We start from the raw sequence: 18,734 nt of genomic DNA, 5'->3' as shown, positions 1-18,734 counted from the left end.
CGAGTTCATGGAAAAGCCAGGAGAATGAGTAAAGAATTAGGAGAACATGCTTTATATTAATAGATTCAAAGAGCTCACTCTATTTATCTTAACAAAGAGAAGGTTAAGGGGTGATTTAATCAAAATCTATAAGTATCTATATGGGGAACAAATGGGGCTCTTTCGTCTAGCAGAGACACGTATAACACGATCTAATGGCTGGAAGCTGAAGCTAGACAAATTCAGACAGGAAATAAGGTCTATATTTTTAAGAGTGAGGGCAATTAGCTATTGGAATAATTTACCAAGGGTCATGGTGGATTCTCCATCATAGACAATTTTTAAATCAAGATAGGATGTTTTTTTAAAGATCTTTCTAGGAATTATTTTGGGACGTTCTATAGCCTGTATTGGTCAGATGAGATGATCACAGTGATCCCTTCTGGCCTTGGAATCTATGAATTGAAACAAAACCAAATTTTGAAATGTCAGCATTTCCCACGAGATTAAAATTACATTTCCCGACCAGCTCTTTTCAGGATAGGTCATAAAAAAACAATGTCACCCAAGTTATGTTTGGTTCAGGATCTGAAAAAGGGTTACAGAGGAGACATCATACCACCATTGAGCTTCCCCAATCCAGGGAGTACCAGGAGCTGGTTTGCCCCAGCACAAGTTAGAGCAGTCTCCAAATTGTTCTAAATTCTACTGGCCAATAACCCACGATCAATAGGCATCCAGGGATCACCAGAGCACAAGGCTCTTCAGCCAAGCCCACTCCAGCCCTGACACTTCTCATGTGTTAAAGCAAGCTTTCCAGCCCCTGTGCACTGCCAGAGTGCCACAAATGGGCCAGAGCGGGAAACCAACAGTATCCAAATTAAACTACCATACAGGGGAATTTTAGGTAGCAGAATAATTACAACTTAGGCAAGAAACTGAAGCGAACAATCCTACTTGTCACAGCAGTACAATGTGAGAGGGAGCCCAAGCTGGTGGGTCAGGGGGCTCAGTGGTACCCCAGTTCCAGTTCCAGGTGGCACCCCAGGGGGAACCCATCACACCCAGTTGAAATCCCTTCTCCCCTTGGGGGTATATGAACCTTTCTTCTATAATTCCCCCCCGCAAACTATTTTGTGTGAGCTCATCTATGGGAGCCCAATCTGAGAGGCAAGCTCTGAGCATGCTTACTTGATTGGGCCATGCAGGCATATAAGGTGTTGGAGGAATGCCTATTTTCCCCCAGTTTGTGCATCACTCTTGGGGCTTAACACACATTCAAACACCTACAGGGAGGCAGAAGCACACATGCACTGAGGCAGAAACATAGGCCCATGCCACCAACATTTAGGGGCCTACCGGGTTCAGGGCAGCTGGGAAACGGTTTTATGAACCCCATGTGGGCCTGATTCTGGCAGTTACGCACCTAAATCCTTTTATGAATCTAATCCAGAGTGTCTCCGAATGCTGTGATGGACCATTGGCTCCATGCTGACTCAGAGGGAAGAGAGCGATTTCTTGAATATCTCCTACATCATCTCCTGCAGTACGTGTTTTTGGAGGTCTCCTGTCCAATTACCCAACAGGCCTGCCTCTGCTTAGAAAATGTAAAGGAAAAGGTCACTGCTTGAGGCAACATGGGCAGTATGTAAACATGGCCCCTTTCGAGATTCCAGACAGCTACAGCCACTAAAACAAACATAGCCAAGCCAATCCTGGGGAGAAAAAGTGCAAAGTGTTTCATTTGAAACAACGATAAGAGCATTTGGAGTCTAAAACCATGGTCACATTTTGCAATATCTATTAAAATGAATGGGGCTAAATTATTTATTTTTGAAATTAAAAATACCCTAGTAAATTATTAATCTCGTTCTGTGAGATGTGCTGGTACAGCACAGCTTGCAGTAATACCCAGAACATTTTGATTTGCGGATTTAAAGAATTTCAGATGTCTTAGAGATATGCGAGGCTCCGTGGTGGTGTGTAACAGAATTTCTCACACAATCTACCCCTTGAAACAACTGTTCCCTTAGAGGAGGTAAAGCGGTAATGCAAAACATGTTGTTTCCTATTGTGAAGTTTTAAAGAAATGCTTTAACCACAAAATACTTAGATTTTTCCCCTCATTAATATTCTAGTTAAATATATGCCAGTGACAGGCAACTCTGGGACAGCTAAAAAAAACCCAACGGACACATATTAAAAACAAGGGCTCTTGGCTGTTCTTCCACACCAGTTTTACGCCACAGATTTCAGTGGAGTTACTCCAGTGGTGCACGTGAAAAAAGAATCAGGCTCCAAGCAATTGTGTTGACAGTGCAAAATATCTCCACAGAGAAACATTAAATGGCAGAGCTTTCCATTTAAACCGTATCTGTTTTGATCAAATACAAAAGAATATGTTTAACAAGCTGCTCCAACATTTTACATCAGCACAAAAGCTCAGATCGCATTTGAGAGAGGTATTGTGAAATATTTTTAATGAAACTTGCACTCGATTCCTCCTGCTGATAAAACCCAATTTACCAGACTAATACATCAACAGAAAAGGAAAATGAGACATGAAAACAAGTGCTGGTTAAACAACAACGGGAACTGTTCGTTAGGCTAGAGGAAAGGAAAGACTTGGAATTTCGGACAGAATTTAACTTTTCTACCTAGACATGTGTATTACTTCAGGGATTAGCCACTGAGCCAGCAGGGCCCGTGCCCAGGAGCCTTGACCAACTGGGGGGGCCCCAGAAAAATGGGAACCCCCATGCCTCAACCCCACTCCCCGACAGCAGTGCTGGGCGAGCGGGCAGAGTCAGACGAGGGAAGCCCCCATGCTCCTACCCTGCTCCCTAGCAGAAGCGCCGGGCGCCGCAATGTGGGGGCAGAAAGAATGGGGGGTGGGGCCACAGGTGGAAGGGGCAGAGCGGGGGTGTGACTGCAGGCCCCCCACTTACTCTCACCCACCACCCTACAAAACCTTAATCAGCCTCTGCTTCAGGGGGAGCTCCTGGGTGCTCAGCAGTTCTGCAAATCAAGGCACGCATTTGAGAGCCTAACTATGGATTCAGGAGCCCAAGTTCTGCCATTCATTTTTTAAACGCTTGCCCCAAAATTTTCTAAGTAAAAATGTTTTTAATCTTATAGGGTCTCAGTGTCCTATTCTGTTCCAGTTGCATAAACCAAAAGCAAAGCGCTTCTCCTGCTTAAGGCTAGATCATGAGCCGTCCATGCAGAGGGAAAGAGTACCAAAGCAGCAGCATCCCCTCTTGCACTGGTCACTCACAATAGCAGTCTCTGTAAGTGGGGCTGGCAGATCAGGGGAGCTATATGTGGTGCTATGGGTTTGGCTACACTTCGAGCTGCGGGGGTGAGTCCCAGCTTGAGGGGACACACCCATGCTAGTCCTCATCAAGCTACTAGCCGTGTGAGTGGGAAGCTGCCCCAGGTACGTGCCCGCCACAGATACTGGGTATGTACTCAGGGTGGCTAGCATAGGCACACCCCTGGGAAAAAAATGGTGGGTGCTGAGCACCCACTGGCAGCCCCCCATCAGCTCTTCCCCCAACCCCCAGCACCTCCCGCCCACCAGCAGGCCCCATGGATTAGCGCCTCTCTCCCCGTGCCTCCCGCCCACCATGATCAGCTGTTTTGCGGCCTGCAGGAGGTTCGGGGGGAGAGGGGAGGAGGAGGAGGATGCGGCATGCTTGGGGGCGGGGGTGGAGCAGGGGCAGGAAGAGGTGGGGCAGGGTGGGACCTTGGGGAAAGGGATGGAGTGGGGGCGGGGCCTGGGGCAGAGCCAGGGCTAGTCGCTTGTGCTGCTGCTAGACTCTGGTTTTAGTGCACTAGCTCAATGAGAGCAAGCACAAGTAGGTCTCCTCGAGCTGGGACCACAGGTGCTGGAACTAGGGATGCTGGGGGTGCTACCGCACCCCCAGGCTTGCGGTGGTTTAATTTGGTTCAATGGCTCTCAGCACCCCCACTATACAAATTGTTCCAGCATCCCTGGCCGGGATGCTCACGCCCAGCTTGAAGCTTAGTCACGCCCTATGATGGATGGTGCATAGCGCTCACACATACCCTGTGCTCTTTGAGCTGCCCCAGGGGACCGCATGTGAGGAACGACTGATGTGTGGTTGAGGCTGTGGACTGGGAATCAGTCTGGAGCTGGGTTTAAATCCTGGGCTTCTCACTACCTCGTGTGACCTTGAGCGAGTCTCTTAAACTCAGTTCCCCAGCTATATAGTGGGGATAAATAACCTTGGCTTCCCACCCACCTTCTTCATCTCTTTTGCCTGTTTAGATTATAAATGCTTTGGAGTAGGGATTATTTCCTGCTCTGTGTCTGCAGTGCTTAGCACAACTAGGCCCCAGTGGAGACTGGGGCCTTACAACACCACTGCAATACAAATAATTAATAATGAGAATATGCCTCCTGGGAAGGAACTTTCCTGGGGCGCTGTGGCTCTGCACTGTCCCCTACAGGTTTTTCTGCAAATTCTACAGCGTAGTCAATTTTCAGAGTAGCAGCCGCGTTAGTCTGTATCCGCAAAAAGAAAAGGAGGACTTGTGGTACCTTAGAGACTAACAAATTTATTTGAGCATGAGCTTTCGTGAGCTACAGCTCACTTCATCAGGTGAAGTCAATGTTCACTGTTAAAAACACATTTTCTAAGCAGGTTTCTATGTTTGTAGTGTTTAACCTTTGGCTAATACTTTCTGTAGGTTGCTTTTTTTTTTTTTTGGAGAGGGGAATCTTTCAGCACCCAGGAAATTGCACATACTAAGAAATTCAGAGGACGGTTAGCTGGAGTCACGAGCCTGGAGAACAGGGATACTAGCAGCTTGCGTGCTGGACAAGTTGAGCCTCTTTCTTTCGATTTTCTCCAGCATCTATCCAGAGAAAGTTCGATGTAGCTGACCTTGCTGCTTGAGCATCTATCTCGGAAAGCTTCCTGATACTAAATACATAATTTTTAAAATATAGCACACCTCATTTAATTATTGGACGGTCTCATAATAAAAGCAACAAACTCATCAAGGCTCTCAGCTCTCAGTCCACTAACCCACCTCTGGCACACAGATGCCCACGCAAAAGGTTGGGCTTCAGTCCTATTGTAACACTCACTGAGTAGTGGATATCTCCATACACATCCCTCTCCAGTGGGTGATCCACAGAGGATGGGAGTCTCCTATAGCTGCCAACTCTGGGAGTAACTGCTTTATCTCATCGGGTAGAGGATTGTGTTGCTGTCACTGGTGGGCTCTGTTTCAATCCCCCACAAGAGCTCGTGCTGGGGGTCATTACAATACTCCACTGCTAAGACCTTCTCTTCCCAGCCGTACCCTTCAATCTAGTCAGACAGCCAGCTGGTTATTTCCTCTCTACATGTCTGTGATGTGGTGGTCTCTTCCAGGAGAAACACAACAGATGGAACTTGGGTCCTAGAAGGTAAGTAAAGGAAGAAATTATCCTGAAATATTAGTTTGGTTTGAAATATTACCTTATATCTTTCCATGTATTCGGCTCCTGATTTAGGAGCATAAACATTTTTGTGTGTTTGTTCATTTAAAGGTTATTTATTCGCCTTTCAGGAATAGATATAGCTATTCTAGGGAATTATTCAGTTTGATCTCTATAGGCTTTGGATCACAGGCTTTGGCTTCCCTCCCCTCAGTCAGTCCTTCCTTTTCTCTCATCTAAACTTTCAATCCTCTCACTCCTTCCTCGTCTCATCTTCCACTCACACTCACTGCTCCGTACACATATATTGCCTCCACCAGCCAACGTCCATTCAGGGTTCTCCACATACACACACACACACAAACACCCACCCTCACAGTCAAGCCCACCCTTGGTGCCCTCCATACATATGCAAAGCCCCATTCCTAGAGTGACCCTTTATCTCCTACTAATTATGCAATGAGCATCTGAACATGAACCACTTTGCCTTCCCATCCCAACCTCCACCGAAACTGGGGCAGGGATACAGCCAGGTTTCTAGGGGCAGAAAACTACAGTAGAGAGACTTCACTCAAATGCCACCATGATCTTCACGTCTGAGTAACATTAGTGGGCAGGCTGGCATAACAGGTTTGGAAACATAAGAATTCCCCACACGTTTCATCCATTTATGGGTTTAAAACCACACTGATCAATTTTTTGAAGATGTTTGGGTCATTTGTTTTCATTGTTTTTTGTTTTCACTCACCTTTGAATTTCCAGGTTCTGGATGAACCAGCAGCAGAGTTGCTGAAATACCATGAAAAAGGCCTTGATTTTTCCAGAGTAATCTGAAGTACCAGCAAATTCACACGGCCTGACTGTGAAATGTGCATTCTCACTTGTAACCCAGAGAAACCCCTTTGACTTGAATGGAGTTACTCTGCCTTTGCATCAGTATAGGTCAGAGATTAATTTGGCCCGTAGATTTCAGGGGATAAGCTTGCCACAAGCATTCAGACTTTCACGTGCTTCTCCAAATTGAACCCAAATTCCAGCTCTTTGGAGGATCACAAACAGGTACTTTTATTTTGAATATCATTGTTGCACATACATCTCAGCAACCTGAAAGCGACTGAACTAGTGTTTCAGCTAATCCCCTCCACTCAGACAGTACCTCTTGCTCAAGCAGCAGGCTCAGCTATAGTTTTGATTGCAAATAAATATCTGACTTTGCCTTAAACTCATTCATGCTGACTGTTTCCAGTAGCCATCTGCAGCACAATGCGATGTGAAATTGTCCACAGGAATCGAAAATCTCAACTCTTAGTCTTGTCAGACTCAGAAAGCACCATAGGACCTTCACTCACTGGAAAATGACACCTGTAATGTACAATAAAATGAACCATTGCTGTAGTTCTAACACACTGATAGAGCAAAAAGCCCCAGAATGCTCTTTTTAATGCGTCTACCCAGATGAAAATAAACAGGAATTATTTGGATGATTCAGCTTAAGTGCTGCAGAGAACCTGGAGATTATTTACATTGTGAAGAAAAGCTTTCACTCATACACTGCCTTCCAGCCATTTTCCTCATTCCTCACACGCAATTGTCACAAGCTGCAAAAGACCAATAATTATTCTGATCTTTAATACAAACTTTTAGCACCCCCCTTTCTCCCCCCCAGAGAAAAAAATAAATTATAGGTAGCAATTTTCCCTCATTGGCCATGGCTGTATATGAAGAATGCTATGAATATCCAGCACGACGTAGCCTTTGATGGATGGAAATAAAAGATCATTCTCTGCAAGCTGGAACTGAAATGTTAGCCTTTGGGAGCAAAGGTTATTTTATCAGGAAATCAATCTGAGCCCTCTTTCATTACCGTTTTTTTCCAAGCGCATGTCGGTGATGACTAGGGTGTGTGTTCATACCACAGGAATCTAAAGAACCACCCAGTCTCTTCATCAGTCCTAGAGGGCTCATGATTGAAGCAGCACCATCCTGGAATTTTTTTTTTAATTTGGTCTCATTTTTGTTTGTTTGTTTGTTTGGATGTTCTCATTTATAGACTGTTGCTTACAGTTCACTTTGTGAACTCAGAGCCAAGAATTTACTCCCAGCACTCCCTGCTGCCGCAGAGCCAAGAGATGAGTGCCTAAATCTCCTTCTAGCCAGTCTCAAGGGACTAGGGTGCATGAAAGTGGCAGTGTTTTGGCAGGTAATGTAGCAGCCAAGGTCCTGTCTGCTTTATGGGAACATTAAAGAACCCATTGCACCATTCTTCAGCTAAGGAGTTTTTGCCCCAGGGCCTGACCAAACTTCTCTTCTTCCTCTCCACCTCCCAATGGTGGGATAGAGTATTATGCATGGCTTGTCTGCCTGGTGGCAGCCCATCACCTCAGAAGTGGCTGCATGCAAGTGAAGCTCTTTGTATATCATTTGTAATTTTATATATATAATTTAATTTAATAATTTACTATAATTTAGGATCCTTCAAAAGGAAAGGGAAGATAGCCTATTACTAGTTAGTATTACTAATGGACATGGGAGAGAATACAGGGGTGGAGGGAGGGAGAGGGAAAGTGACCTTGGAAGAATTGGAGGGAATATCTTTTTCTGTCTGAGTAGCAGCATTTCTAAAGCCGGGGTAAAGGGAGGGGGAGGAGAGCAATGGAAGAAATAAGTGGGGAGAAAAGAGGAGCCAGAGAAGAGGTGAGAGAGAGTTGAAAGTAAACAGTAGTGGTGGAATAGTCAGGGGCACATTAACAGGAAGGAACACACGCATAGAGGAAGGGCTGTGTGGACAAAAATACTGAAAACAAAGGGGGACAAAAGAGAGGACCAGGGAGGAAGCAGGATTTGGGGACACAACTAGGAAATGGAAAAGGAAATCCACATGTTCAGTGGAGAGGTCTGAGAGGCAGCCAGGCCCATGCAGCTTCCACAGTGCTGTGGCCTGGAGCGTTGTCCTACCTCAAAACCTGAAATAAACTTGGACACCACACCTTCAAGAAAAGATACAGCTATTTATAAACATTCCAGCTTTCCCTTTGATGCTATTTCAAAACCCTAAGATATAATTTAGCTTTAAAAAAAAATGAAAGAGAGAGAGAAGTGAATAAAAAAGTTTAAAGACAGAAATAAAGTCCTACTATTAAACTTCACAGCTGAACTATAGGTCTGCTCCAGTCACTGCAAACAGGCAAATCAATGGGAGTTCGGTTTCTAGATACCTTTGAGGATCTGGGCCATTGTCAGTATGTTATTTTTGAATTGTGTATTTTCATCATTAAGATTTGAAAGAATATTTTAAAATAAAAAACTTAAAATTTACCATGCATTAAAATTCATCCTTCCAATAGCCCTATGAGACAGGGAAGAATTATCACCATTTTACACATGGGGAAACTGAGGCACAGAAAGGTTAAGTGACTTGCACATGGTTATCAAGGCAAATCAATGTCAGAGATAGGACAGGAGCCCAAGAGTCCCTCACTCCTAATCCTGGCCCTAGATATCAATTCTGTCTAAAAGACTTTGAAAACAAAAAAAATCTACTTTACCTGGCACATCCTTAGATTATTTTAGGAGGTTGCATGTCTGGAAGAACGGTATCTTGAAATCATCAAGCCCTCGGGTGGCTTTTCCCTTGTCTGCGTTGCATGCATTAATTTTATGTCTCTCTATAGTCTGCTAGAGCTAAGGCTTTGTCAGTGCCTGCAAAGAATGTGGCATAGATAATCACGTAATTACCATGGATAATCAGACCTTCATCTTAGGGGAATTCCCCTGTCATTGCATAGAAATCGTGCACTGGATGTGGAATGCCAGTATCTGTGCCAACCTTGTCTTCCATGGATACAGTTTGTAGGGCTATGATTTGCCTTAGACTAGGGGCCACTCAGACTAGCACCCGGATGTGCTTCTATTTCATCCTAAGCCTCTTGGGAACCTTGGTGGTGAACAAGGCTCCTTGATACCGTGTCAGCCACCACTGGAGGCATCCCTGGTTACATTGTGCAACAGGGTTTAAATCTCATCAATTGCATGAGCAATCTCTGGAGTCGAAGGGACATCTTGTCTGTATCTCTTCTGTTTATTAATAGTCTGAATGTCTTGTGGTCTGCCACTAGCTTGCTGTTAGCAAGGCCCTGCAAATATCTTGTCAATCTTTCACATGCACAAGTGCTCAAACAGTCTCTCTCACTGTTTGATGAGACTTGGTTCAGCATCTAAAAACTATCTGAACCAATAGGAGCAGCACCCCACTGAGACCAGAGTGGCTTGGAAAGATCCCAATATGGTAGCATGTGGATGCGGTCCATAGATTTCTTCAGTCCTTAAAAGTGTGCTCTTGTGTTTTATCCCAGATTGTGAAATGCTTAAAGCAGACTCTTAGCCAATGAGCTTGGTCTTCTGGGGGTGGGTTAGAATTTGCTTCACTATTCATCAGACTGAGGAAGTGCATCAGTTCTGATCTGGTTTAGGAGGTGGTATTTTAACCTAAGGCTTTGACTTTTTCTGGCTCTGGCCTCACACTCTCTTTATCAGGCAGATCCCCTAAGAACAGAGCTGTGTTTGTCACATCAGACTTTTTTCTCTGTTTCATTATGGCCCTGCAGCCTAAATTATCTCCAGAACTTGTTTTACGCTTATATTTTTCTTTGGACTTCCCACAAACTCACTTTACTTTGGGAGATTTCTGGATCACCTAGGATGCTGAACTGGAGGCAAAGAAAACATTCTCTTCCAAACAGCAATATAGGGTGGAGTGAGACTTGCCAGAATCTACTAGCTGCATCCAAGTGAGTTATATTTGCACCAGGTCACTGGAAATGTATGGTCTCAATTCCCCTTTTGAGCCAAGACCCCTTTACACTGCTCAAAAGACACAAAGGGGTTTTAAATGCAGCAGAACTCCTGCAGGGAACTGTCTTGTTGCTGGTGGAATGGCTTTATACTGGCCCTCTCAGACTTTCCAGCACAGCACATGTTCCAGGGGAGTGGGCTAGGTGTGGAGAGGGTAGGGCCAGAGTGCCACTGCATTATAGCTCAGTTGCCCACAATACCCCGAGGCCATGAGCAGCCCTGAGACTGCTCTAACTTACACCAAGAACTGGTATGGCCTCAGCCATGCCAGGATAACAAGAGGCACAAAAGCAGCTTCCTATCAGAGATGATCTCCTCCAGTCTATGCTTAATGCAGCTTAACACTCACAATAGCCTCTAAGCCTGACATGATACATCTCCAAAGAAGCCATGAGAGTCAACTGGGAGAAGATTAAAGATACTAAAATATACAATGAATAGATTTTTTAAAAATACCATTTTAAAAATGCCTAAAGAACTATTTTGCTCATCCTTAAATACATACTGTATTTTAGACCTGCTTAAATATATGTTTATACCTCAGATTGGATATGTTCCAATGGAGTCATCCATGTAGTTCAGGTAAATGATAGGCAATTTATAACCAGATGTGATTTTATTTTTAAAAAACCCACCATTGCCAAAGGAAAAAGCAAGTCTCTTTCCAGAAGAAAACACAGATTTACTTAATATTGTGGCTGTGATGCAAACTAAGAAAAGCCAGGAGAGGAGAGTCAAAGTCAAAGGCATTTTTAATGCCTTTCTCCTGTCAGCTGTATGAGTTAAGAACTGAGTGCCAGCCTTCACTTGAATTTCTTGTCCAGTGCTGGTTTATACACCAATTTGTATGATATGAAAACATTGGTGTTCTCTGTTCGTTCAAATCCCTCATTACTTTTGCAATGCCCACAAAAGGGGCCCCCACTGGTATCCACTTTCTTATTCCTTTATCTTTCTTCTAGCTCATGTTTAAGAGAAGAAAATAGAAGAAAGAAAGAAGAAGAAGGCTAACAAGCCCTGAGACCCGCAGTGAACCTAGCCCTGTGCTTTCTGTGACACAGCTAGTACAGCTCAGTGTTATAAAATAACAATTCCCATTTATGTACATTATCAGGACATGAAGTGCATTTCTTCTTGCAGCCTCAGCCAATTCTGGACTCTGACTCCCAACAATAACACCCCTGACTTCAATTGAGTTACACCAGGGATGAGTTTGGCCCATTCCTTGCACTCATTCCTGGTCTTTTGCTTGCCTCCTGACTTGTGACAGACAAGTCACACTACTAATACCCTGCATTTATTGAGTGCCTTTCATCTAAGGATCTTACAGCACTAGACACATTTTAATCCATTTAATTCCCCAACACCCCTGCTAGGTAGATAAGCAAGTAGTTATGCACCTGTGACATTATGCTTGTAATATAATATCTCATTGAAAGGTGACAGGGCCAGAAAGAGTTAATTAACACACAGACTGACCTGACCCCTGGCCAAACTTTAAGGACTGGTTAGGAAGATATGTAAATGAATAGAGCTTTGAAATGCAAGCCTGCATTGTTAGAGATAGAAGGGTAGATGTTTGCTCAGGTCTTGTGATGTAAGCAAACAAGTCTTGTCTATTGCTATAGTTTTGATTCAAAGATCAAAAAAGAAATATTAACATTTAGGAGAGACGCTTGAATGAAATAGTATCATTGTCTATGTGTCTCTTTGAAGGTTGTGGTAACCTGTGTCTGAACTGTTTAATGGATAAGTTTCCCTGTACTAATTGCCATGATGTTTAGGAGAAGGAAAGTTAAGCCTATTGTTTTCTCAGGCCAAAAGGCTGCTGGAAATGTATAAAAACCTTGGGACATGATCCTTCTTCATCTCAGATCTGCTTTGGTTTTCAAGAGGGGGAAACCTTAAGCCATAAGGATTGAGATGCCCAGTCACTGACTGGAGTCACCCTGAATATGGACATTGGACTATAACCTATGGACTATTTCTAAAAGGACTTTTGGCAACTACAAACTCATCTCTGCTATGTATCTGAACCTCAAGAATTTAACTCAAGTCTATCTGTATATTGATCTTTTAACCAACTCTCTCTCTTTTCTTTTTTAATAAATTTTAGTTTAGTTAATAAGAATTGACTGTAAGCGTGTATTTGGGGTAAGATCTAAGTTATTATTTGACCTGGGTCTGGGGCTTGGTCCTTTGTGGTCAGGAGCACCTTTTCTTCCATATGATGAAATAAGATTTTCAGAATTTATCATCGTATGTTTGACATGGGTACCTGGATGGAGGCCTCAGGCTGGGTACTTTAAGGGAACTGCATTATTTGGACTTCTGAGGGAAGGTGCTATAGAAGCTGTTTTGTGCTGGCTTGGTAAATCTAAGTATTGGAATATCCACCAGCCTTTGGGGTTTGTTTGCCCCGCTCTGTTTGCAATTCACCCTGATTGAGTGACCTCAGCTGGCTCCCACGGGCAGCATCGTCACAGCACCACACTGCAGACGAGTAGTAGCACAGAGAGGTAACTTGCCCAAGGTCAGAGGGAGTCGGTGGTAAAGCCAGAGTGTAGTAAAATCTTGACTCTCAGTCCCCTTTTCCATTACCCTCGTTACTCATGGACTATGTGACTCACTATATTTGTTTCTCAGTAGCTTTGCCACTGACTTGCTGGAACATTATTGACTATGATTTTTATTTTCTAATCATTACGCTCTGACTGAGGGTTCACTGCTGTACCAGATGCAAATATAAAGACTGTCCCTGCCACAAAGAAAATACAATCTGATTGGCTTGGCCTTTAATGTTAATTTTTATTTAGGGCTTCCTACTGAAATCAGTGATAAAAACGCCCATCGGTGCCTACCAAGATAATATTATTTCTCGTCTGAGTGTTTCTATAGGGCACAGATTTATCTTCTCCCCATCTAATCTAACAGGACTCAGTCCAGATCAATGGAAAGACTCCTACTGACTCCAATGAAAAATGAATCGGGAAGGTCCAAGGTGGAGGGTCATGATGGAAGGGGTGGCTAGGCCGAACTTGACTAGCGCTATGGCCCTGTGCACCAGATTGCAATGCCACTCACTCAGATTTGTCCCAGTCACCCTTATGTCTTGGGCTGGGACTGTGCTTAGTGCCAGCACAAAGTGAGTTGACAGAAGGCAGGAAGGAGGAGGAAGCTGCTGCAGAAGAGGAGGAGGATGCTGGCCTATGATTTTGGGGCCCCCATGAATTTGGATCCTGGATGGGTCACAAAACAGGACAAAATCCAGTTGGTGGGTATTCCTACTAAAAAGCTTGGGAACCACCAGTGTAGGTCATCTCCCCACATTGAGGCAGGACCAAGTGGAAGGTGCAAGCGTGCTCAGCACTTTTCAACAGCAGGTCCACAAATCATAGTTTTATCATCCCTAACATTGTGGTACCACTTAGAAGCCCCAGTCAAGGACCAAGACCCCATTGCGTTAGGTGCTGTACAAACACAGAACAAAAAGCCAGTCCCTGCCCCTAAAGAGTTTACATAAAAGAACAGCTGATTGCACTATGACAAATGATTGTTGCTCCCTTGCTGTGAACCAATATTCACATCTCCCTAGTAAATACTAATTTGCTGATGTATTTTCCAAGGCCCCACCTATAGAATTTAGTCTCACAGCATCACGAGAGAAGGTATATGCGTGTGTCCAGAATTATTGATATGTGGTATGGACGCTCTGTGCTAGAGCTTAATGCATGCTGGCTCGAGAGCAAGAGGATTAAAATGCTACATACTGTGTGGAATTAAGAAGTGCTGGTTTTCCTAGCTCCTATAATTTGTAAAGAATGGGGAGTGGGAAAGAGGGAAAAATCCTAGTGGAATTAATCTATTTCTTATGCTTGTTCCAGCTGGGTTTAATTTACCCTTCACTATTTCTCCTCTCTGATCGAGGAATGCTGTATCCTTCCTTATATTCATATTTCCCCTCAAAATCCCTCAGTTGAGCAAAGCTTTTCTTAATTGCTTTAATATGCTGCGTTCCGAGATGTGAGGAACTGATCCATAGTGACAGCTACGTTTAGCTTCCCCCTTTTCCTGGCGGCTTGGAGGCCCAGTTGGCACCATGGTGTCAGCACTTCCCAAGTCATCTGCAATGAGCAGGAGCTTTTCACCCACACAGCGCTCCTCCTGTCACTCTCACTCCACTAGTCCAAGGCAAGTGAGGAAGCTAGGAGGTTAAAGCCAAAGGTTTAAGCAGGCTCTGGCTGAGGTCCATACTAGGCCATTGGAACTGACTATACATGTGTGAAAGAGATTGTACTTGTGTGAAAGACCACCAGGTAATAATGACAGAATAGTCTCACTGCTCTGGCTCATTTTCACTAATGGATTAAAAGGCGAGCGAGCGGTCTAAAGCAATCAGTTCCAGGGAAGTTCCCTGGCAGGCATGCCCGTCAGTGATACAGCAACCTACGAGTCTGATGGGCCAAGGATGGACCCACAGTACCAGGCATTATTTTGACCACAGTTAGTCAAAAGTCTGGGGTGCTAGAGAGAGAGGTAGGGGAGAGAGGGGAGACACCAAGGATTTTTAATTCCATTTCTCCATGTACATTTGCTGGTTTGCTTTGATACAGCTGTGAGCATCTCTCTCTGGGCCACTGGAGTCCCTCTGATCGCTCGGGCTCTGTATCCAGCGCATTCTTGCATGCATTTGACATGCTGCACTGTTTACCAGATTCAATGCCCTTGCTCGAGGCAGCCTGCAATAGCATTAGCAGATACCATTATTATTACAGGGAGTTTGTGTTTATTCATTATTATTATCATTATTTTACTTCCTGCCCTTGGTTAGAGTGAGCTAGGGAAGCAGCATTTTAATCTCACCTAGGACAAGGGAAAGGGTTAATCAGTCCTTACTGCCCACCTCTAATCATCCCCCACTGATACCTACTGCAACCTCTTCCCTTAGAGAGAGAGATGTGTGTGCCGCACGTCAGAGACAGAACCCGGACCTCCCCGGCACAAACCACCAGCCTCTACCCTCTGTGTTAAAGGCACACCTCCAGTAGTTGTCACCAACGTTTTAATTTTCTTGCGGGCTGAACACAAAAGCGTGGCAGGATCACACACATCAGCAAATCTGACATCCCACACAGCAGAGGACAGTGGGCCATCCGGGAGCAGTGTAAGCAGTCCTGCACTTCGAGCCTCTCCATCTTTACTATGCTAATCATAAAGCTGACCTCTACCAGAATAAACATTGCCCTTTTACCCAAGGCACCATGCAGTTTATTACACCTAAATTAAGTAGCAGAACGTCACTGAAGTATGTGGCAAAAATGGAAATTATATAACAATTTATGGGAGCATGGCTGGGAAACTCTGTATTGCAACTGTGTGTTCCTGTAAGCCTCCCCACAGATATTTTGCCCCCTCCTGCCAATTGCTACCCCAGCTCTCTCACTCCAGTCAGCTGCAGTCTTGCCCTCATCTAGGGTGATCAGATGTCCCGTTTTTTGGGACTTTTTCTTATATAGGAGTCTATTACCCCCTACCCCCTGTCCCTTTTTTTCCACAGTTACTATCTGGTTACTCTACCCTCATCTCCCTTCCTATCTAGCACTCCATTGTAGGGGAGTGGTTTAGAAGTTTCTGTGCCCTTCCTTCACCCTGGCATGAAGAGTAAAACTCAGCAGTTACTCCCCACACACACACACCCCAAAAGCTGAGAGATGGGGCAGGGAGTGCTTGGGGCCACTTTTGTCCTTGGTCTGGCAGGTTTCTCCTTTTAAGGGTTGTGGGACAAAGCTACTGAACTCCCTCTAGAGAAGAGACAGATAAGCAGGAGAAAGGCAGGAGTGTAGGACAATAAGGCATTATACAGCATAGCTGGGAAGTTGAGAAAAGTAAATTATGCAGCCATTTGCATAGCTGGTTGACTGCACTATACACAGGGCCCTGCCTTCAGCTTTGCCTGACCAACAAGGAGGCCCCCATGTAATGAGCCAGAATGATTCTTCTACATCCCTGGGCACACTGACACCACCAACATAGTTTCTCCGTGAGCCACAGGTATGTTTTTCCACCGCCTGACTGGCTGCTGCTATTTATTCGAAGAATTTCTAAAAAGGTTCCTGAACCTAGGGGCCAAAATCATTGCCAGCATCATTCTTTATTAAAAGTAACAACAGAAAGGTATTGAAAATCATGAGCGTTTGGAAACATACTGAATCCTTTATGGGAGAAATAATCTAATAGACAAGCTGTTGTTAATTTACAGCCTTAATTTTCAGACACACTTCTTGAGTCAAAAGTACTTCCTGTTTTATAATTCCTATAGGGACACAGGTGGCCCAGATCACAGTATACCTATACTGTACATTAAAATCTATGTCGGACTTTGCTTAAACATTTCTGAAATCTCAAGTTTATGTCTAGACTATTTTAATCAGCTAAATGTCATAATAAGCCATATGCTGGTCTTGATAGGTTACATACACCAGCCCTGCTCATAAAGCATCAAAAGGTGTTTTTAAAAAGGAGTCTGTGTTTGCTTTACCAGGAAAATGGTGCTTTTAGTCTGTCATATCAAACATGTTGGCAAAGTGAAAAGGACCTGACGTAACTACTGGGAAAATGACTGTTGTGAAGCTGGGAGATTGTTCGCTCTGAGCCACTGTTAAATGTCAGGTGTACGGAGCAAGTAGCTGGTTTCTGCCTGTGACTCCTCCTGCTGACTGAACTATGGAGGTAGAAGCTTGCCCTATTGCAGAACGATTTTCAGGGGAGGTTTCCTGCCCTCTCTGTTACTTATTTTCACTATTGCAGAATGCCAGTCTTAAGCAGATGGTTCTTTTCCCCTGGAAGCCAATGTATAAGGCCCAAGGGTCTGATCTTTTGGAATAAGGCACACGTGTCTTTGGATGCTTCTCACCTCTAAGGCTTCTTAAGTTACTGAGGGTTTTCCTACACAGTGAGTTGGTGCGCGGCAAGCCAGGGTGTAAATCTACAGTGCCCTAGCTTACTGCGCACAAATATACCACGTAGAACCTGCTACAGCACAATAAAAGTTCTGGATTACCATATGTTCTGTGGCCTCTCTGATCACTGGCAGCAAAGCTTGTTCCCTTGCCATGCTGCCATTGGCTTCTCAATGACAGACCCTCATGTGTGGGACTGTGTGTTTAGAGACCAAGTAGCTCTGATTGTGGTGGTAACGCAGAGGGATTGAACCTCAAGGGCCAGAATATGCTCCCTTCCCGGGTACCCCAGAGTACCCATCCTTGCTCCTAACAAATCTCCAAGTCAGAGGACAAAAAAAACCCTTGTTGATGAAGGCATCCGATGAAGTGAGCTGTAGCTCACAAAAGCTTACGCTCAAATAAATTTGTTAGTCTCTAAGGTGCCACAAGTACTCCTTTCCTTGTTGTATCCTCATTCTGCAGAGAATCTACTGCACACTGCAAAATGTGGCATGCAGTGCAGAGACAAAACCTATCTCTGACTTCAGGGAAGAAAACAGGTTTTTTAATATATAGCGTTGTCAATGTCTTCGCTACAGAACACAAATCACTGGTGATACTTGTGAAATCGTTACCTGATCTCCTTCCAGGAGCCCCTTTTTGCCAGCAGTAAATACATCAGAGTTGTTTTTATTTCCACAGGAGTCTACTGCAGAGCAAGTATAGTAATTGTCAAGCCATGCAAACACACAGAGCCATCAAAAAAACCCCAAACCCACCCCTTTAATATCCTTGCTGAGTAGAGAGAGGAAGTAAAAGTCACGACTCTCTTTGGATGCTCAGAATGAAACTCCAGATTTTAACGGTTTCCCTAGCTGTGCATAGTAATGTAATTGTGTCTGTGTTCTGCCTAAACCCTCCAGCTCATCTGAACATAGAAATCTAGTTTGAAATGCCAGCTAGTTTTTTCCCCTTTTTCCCTGATCATCTGCGGTCAGATACTTTAGAGAAGAACAGTCATTTTCAATTACTGTGAGCCAGATACACAGCTGATGTAAATCAATGTAGCTTCATTGAAGCTGCTGTGCTGATTTACACCACCTGAGGATATGACCCCCTGTATTTTCAGCTTTGGTCCCAAAATATAATTAATAATTCTCCTGGCTCACATTCATGTTTCCTCAAATAGCCACAAATGGTCACTTGTCTGTTAAGAAACCTCTCTCCCCTCTAGTTTCCTTTTCACATCCCTGGAGCTTCAAATTCACACAGACCAATGGGCCATATATCACTGCAGCATCCGTTAATCCAATGTCTTCCATTCCAGCTGCATTACGTGTTATTGCCTGAATCAGCCATCACAGCTCTCCCTGCTACCAACCAATTCTTGCCCTCAGATTTGCTACTGAGAGAAAGCAGGAAGGATTGGTCCCTTGACAGGTTCATGGAAGATAGGTTCGTCAATGGCTATCAGCCAGGATGGACAGGGATGGTGTCCCTAGCCTCTG

Source organism: Lepidochelys kempii, chromosome 2 (genome assembly GCF_965140265.1).
Source record: "Lepidochelys kempii isolate rLepKem1 chromosome 2, rLepKem1.hap2, whole genome shotgun sequence".
In the NCBI taxonomy this organism is placed as follows: Eukaryota; Metazoa; Chordata; order Testudines; family Cheloniidae; genus Lepidochelys; species Lepidochelys kempii.
Note: the sequence above shows the minus strand (reverse complement) of the source record.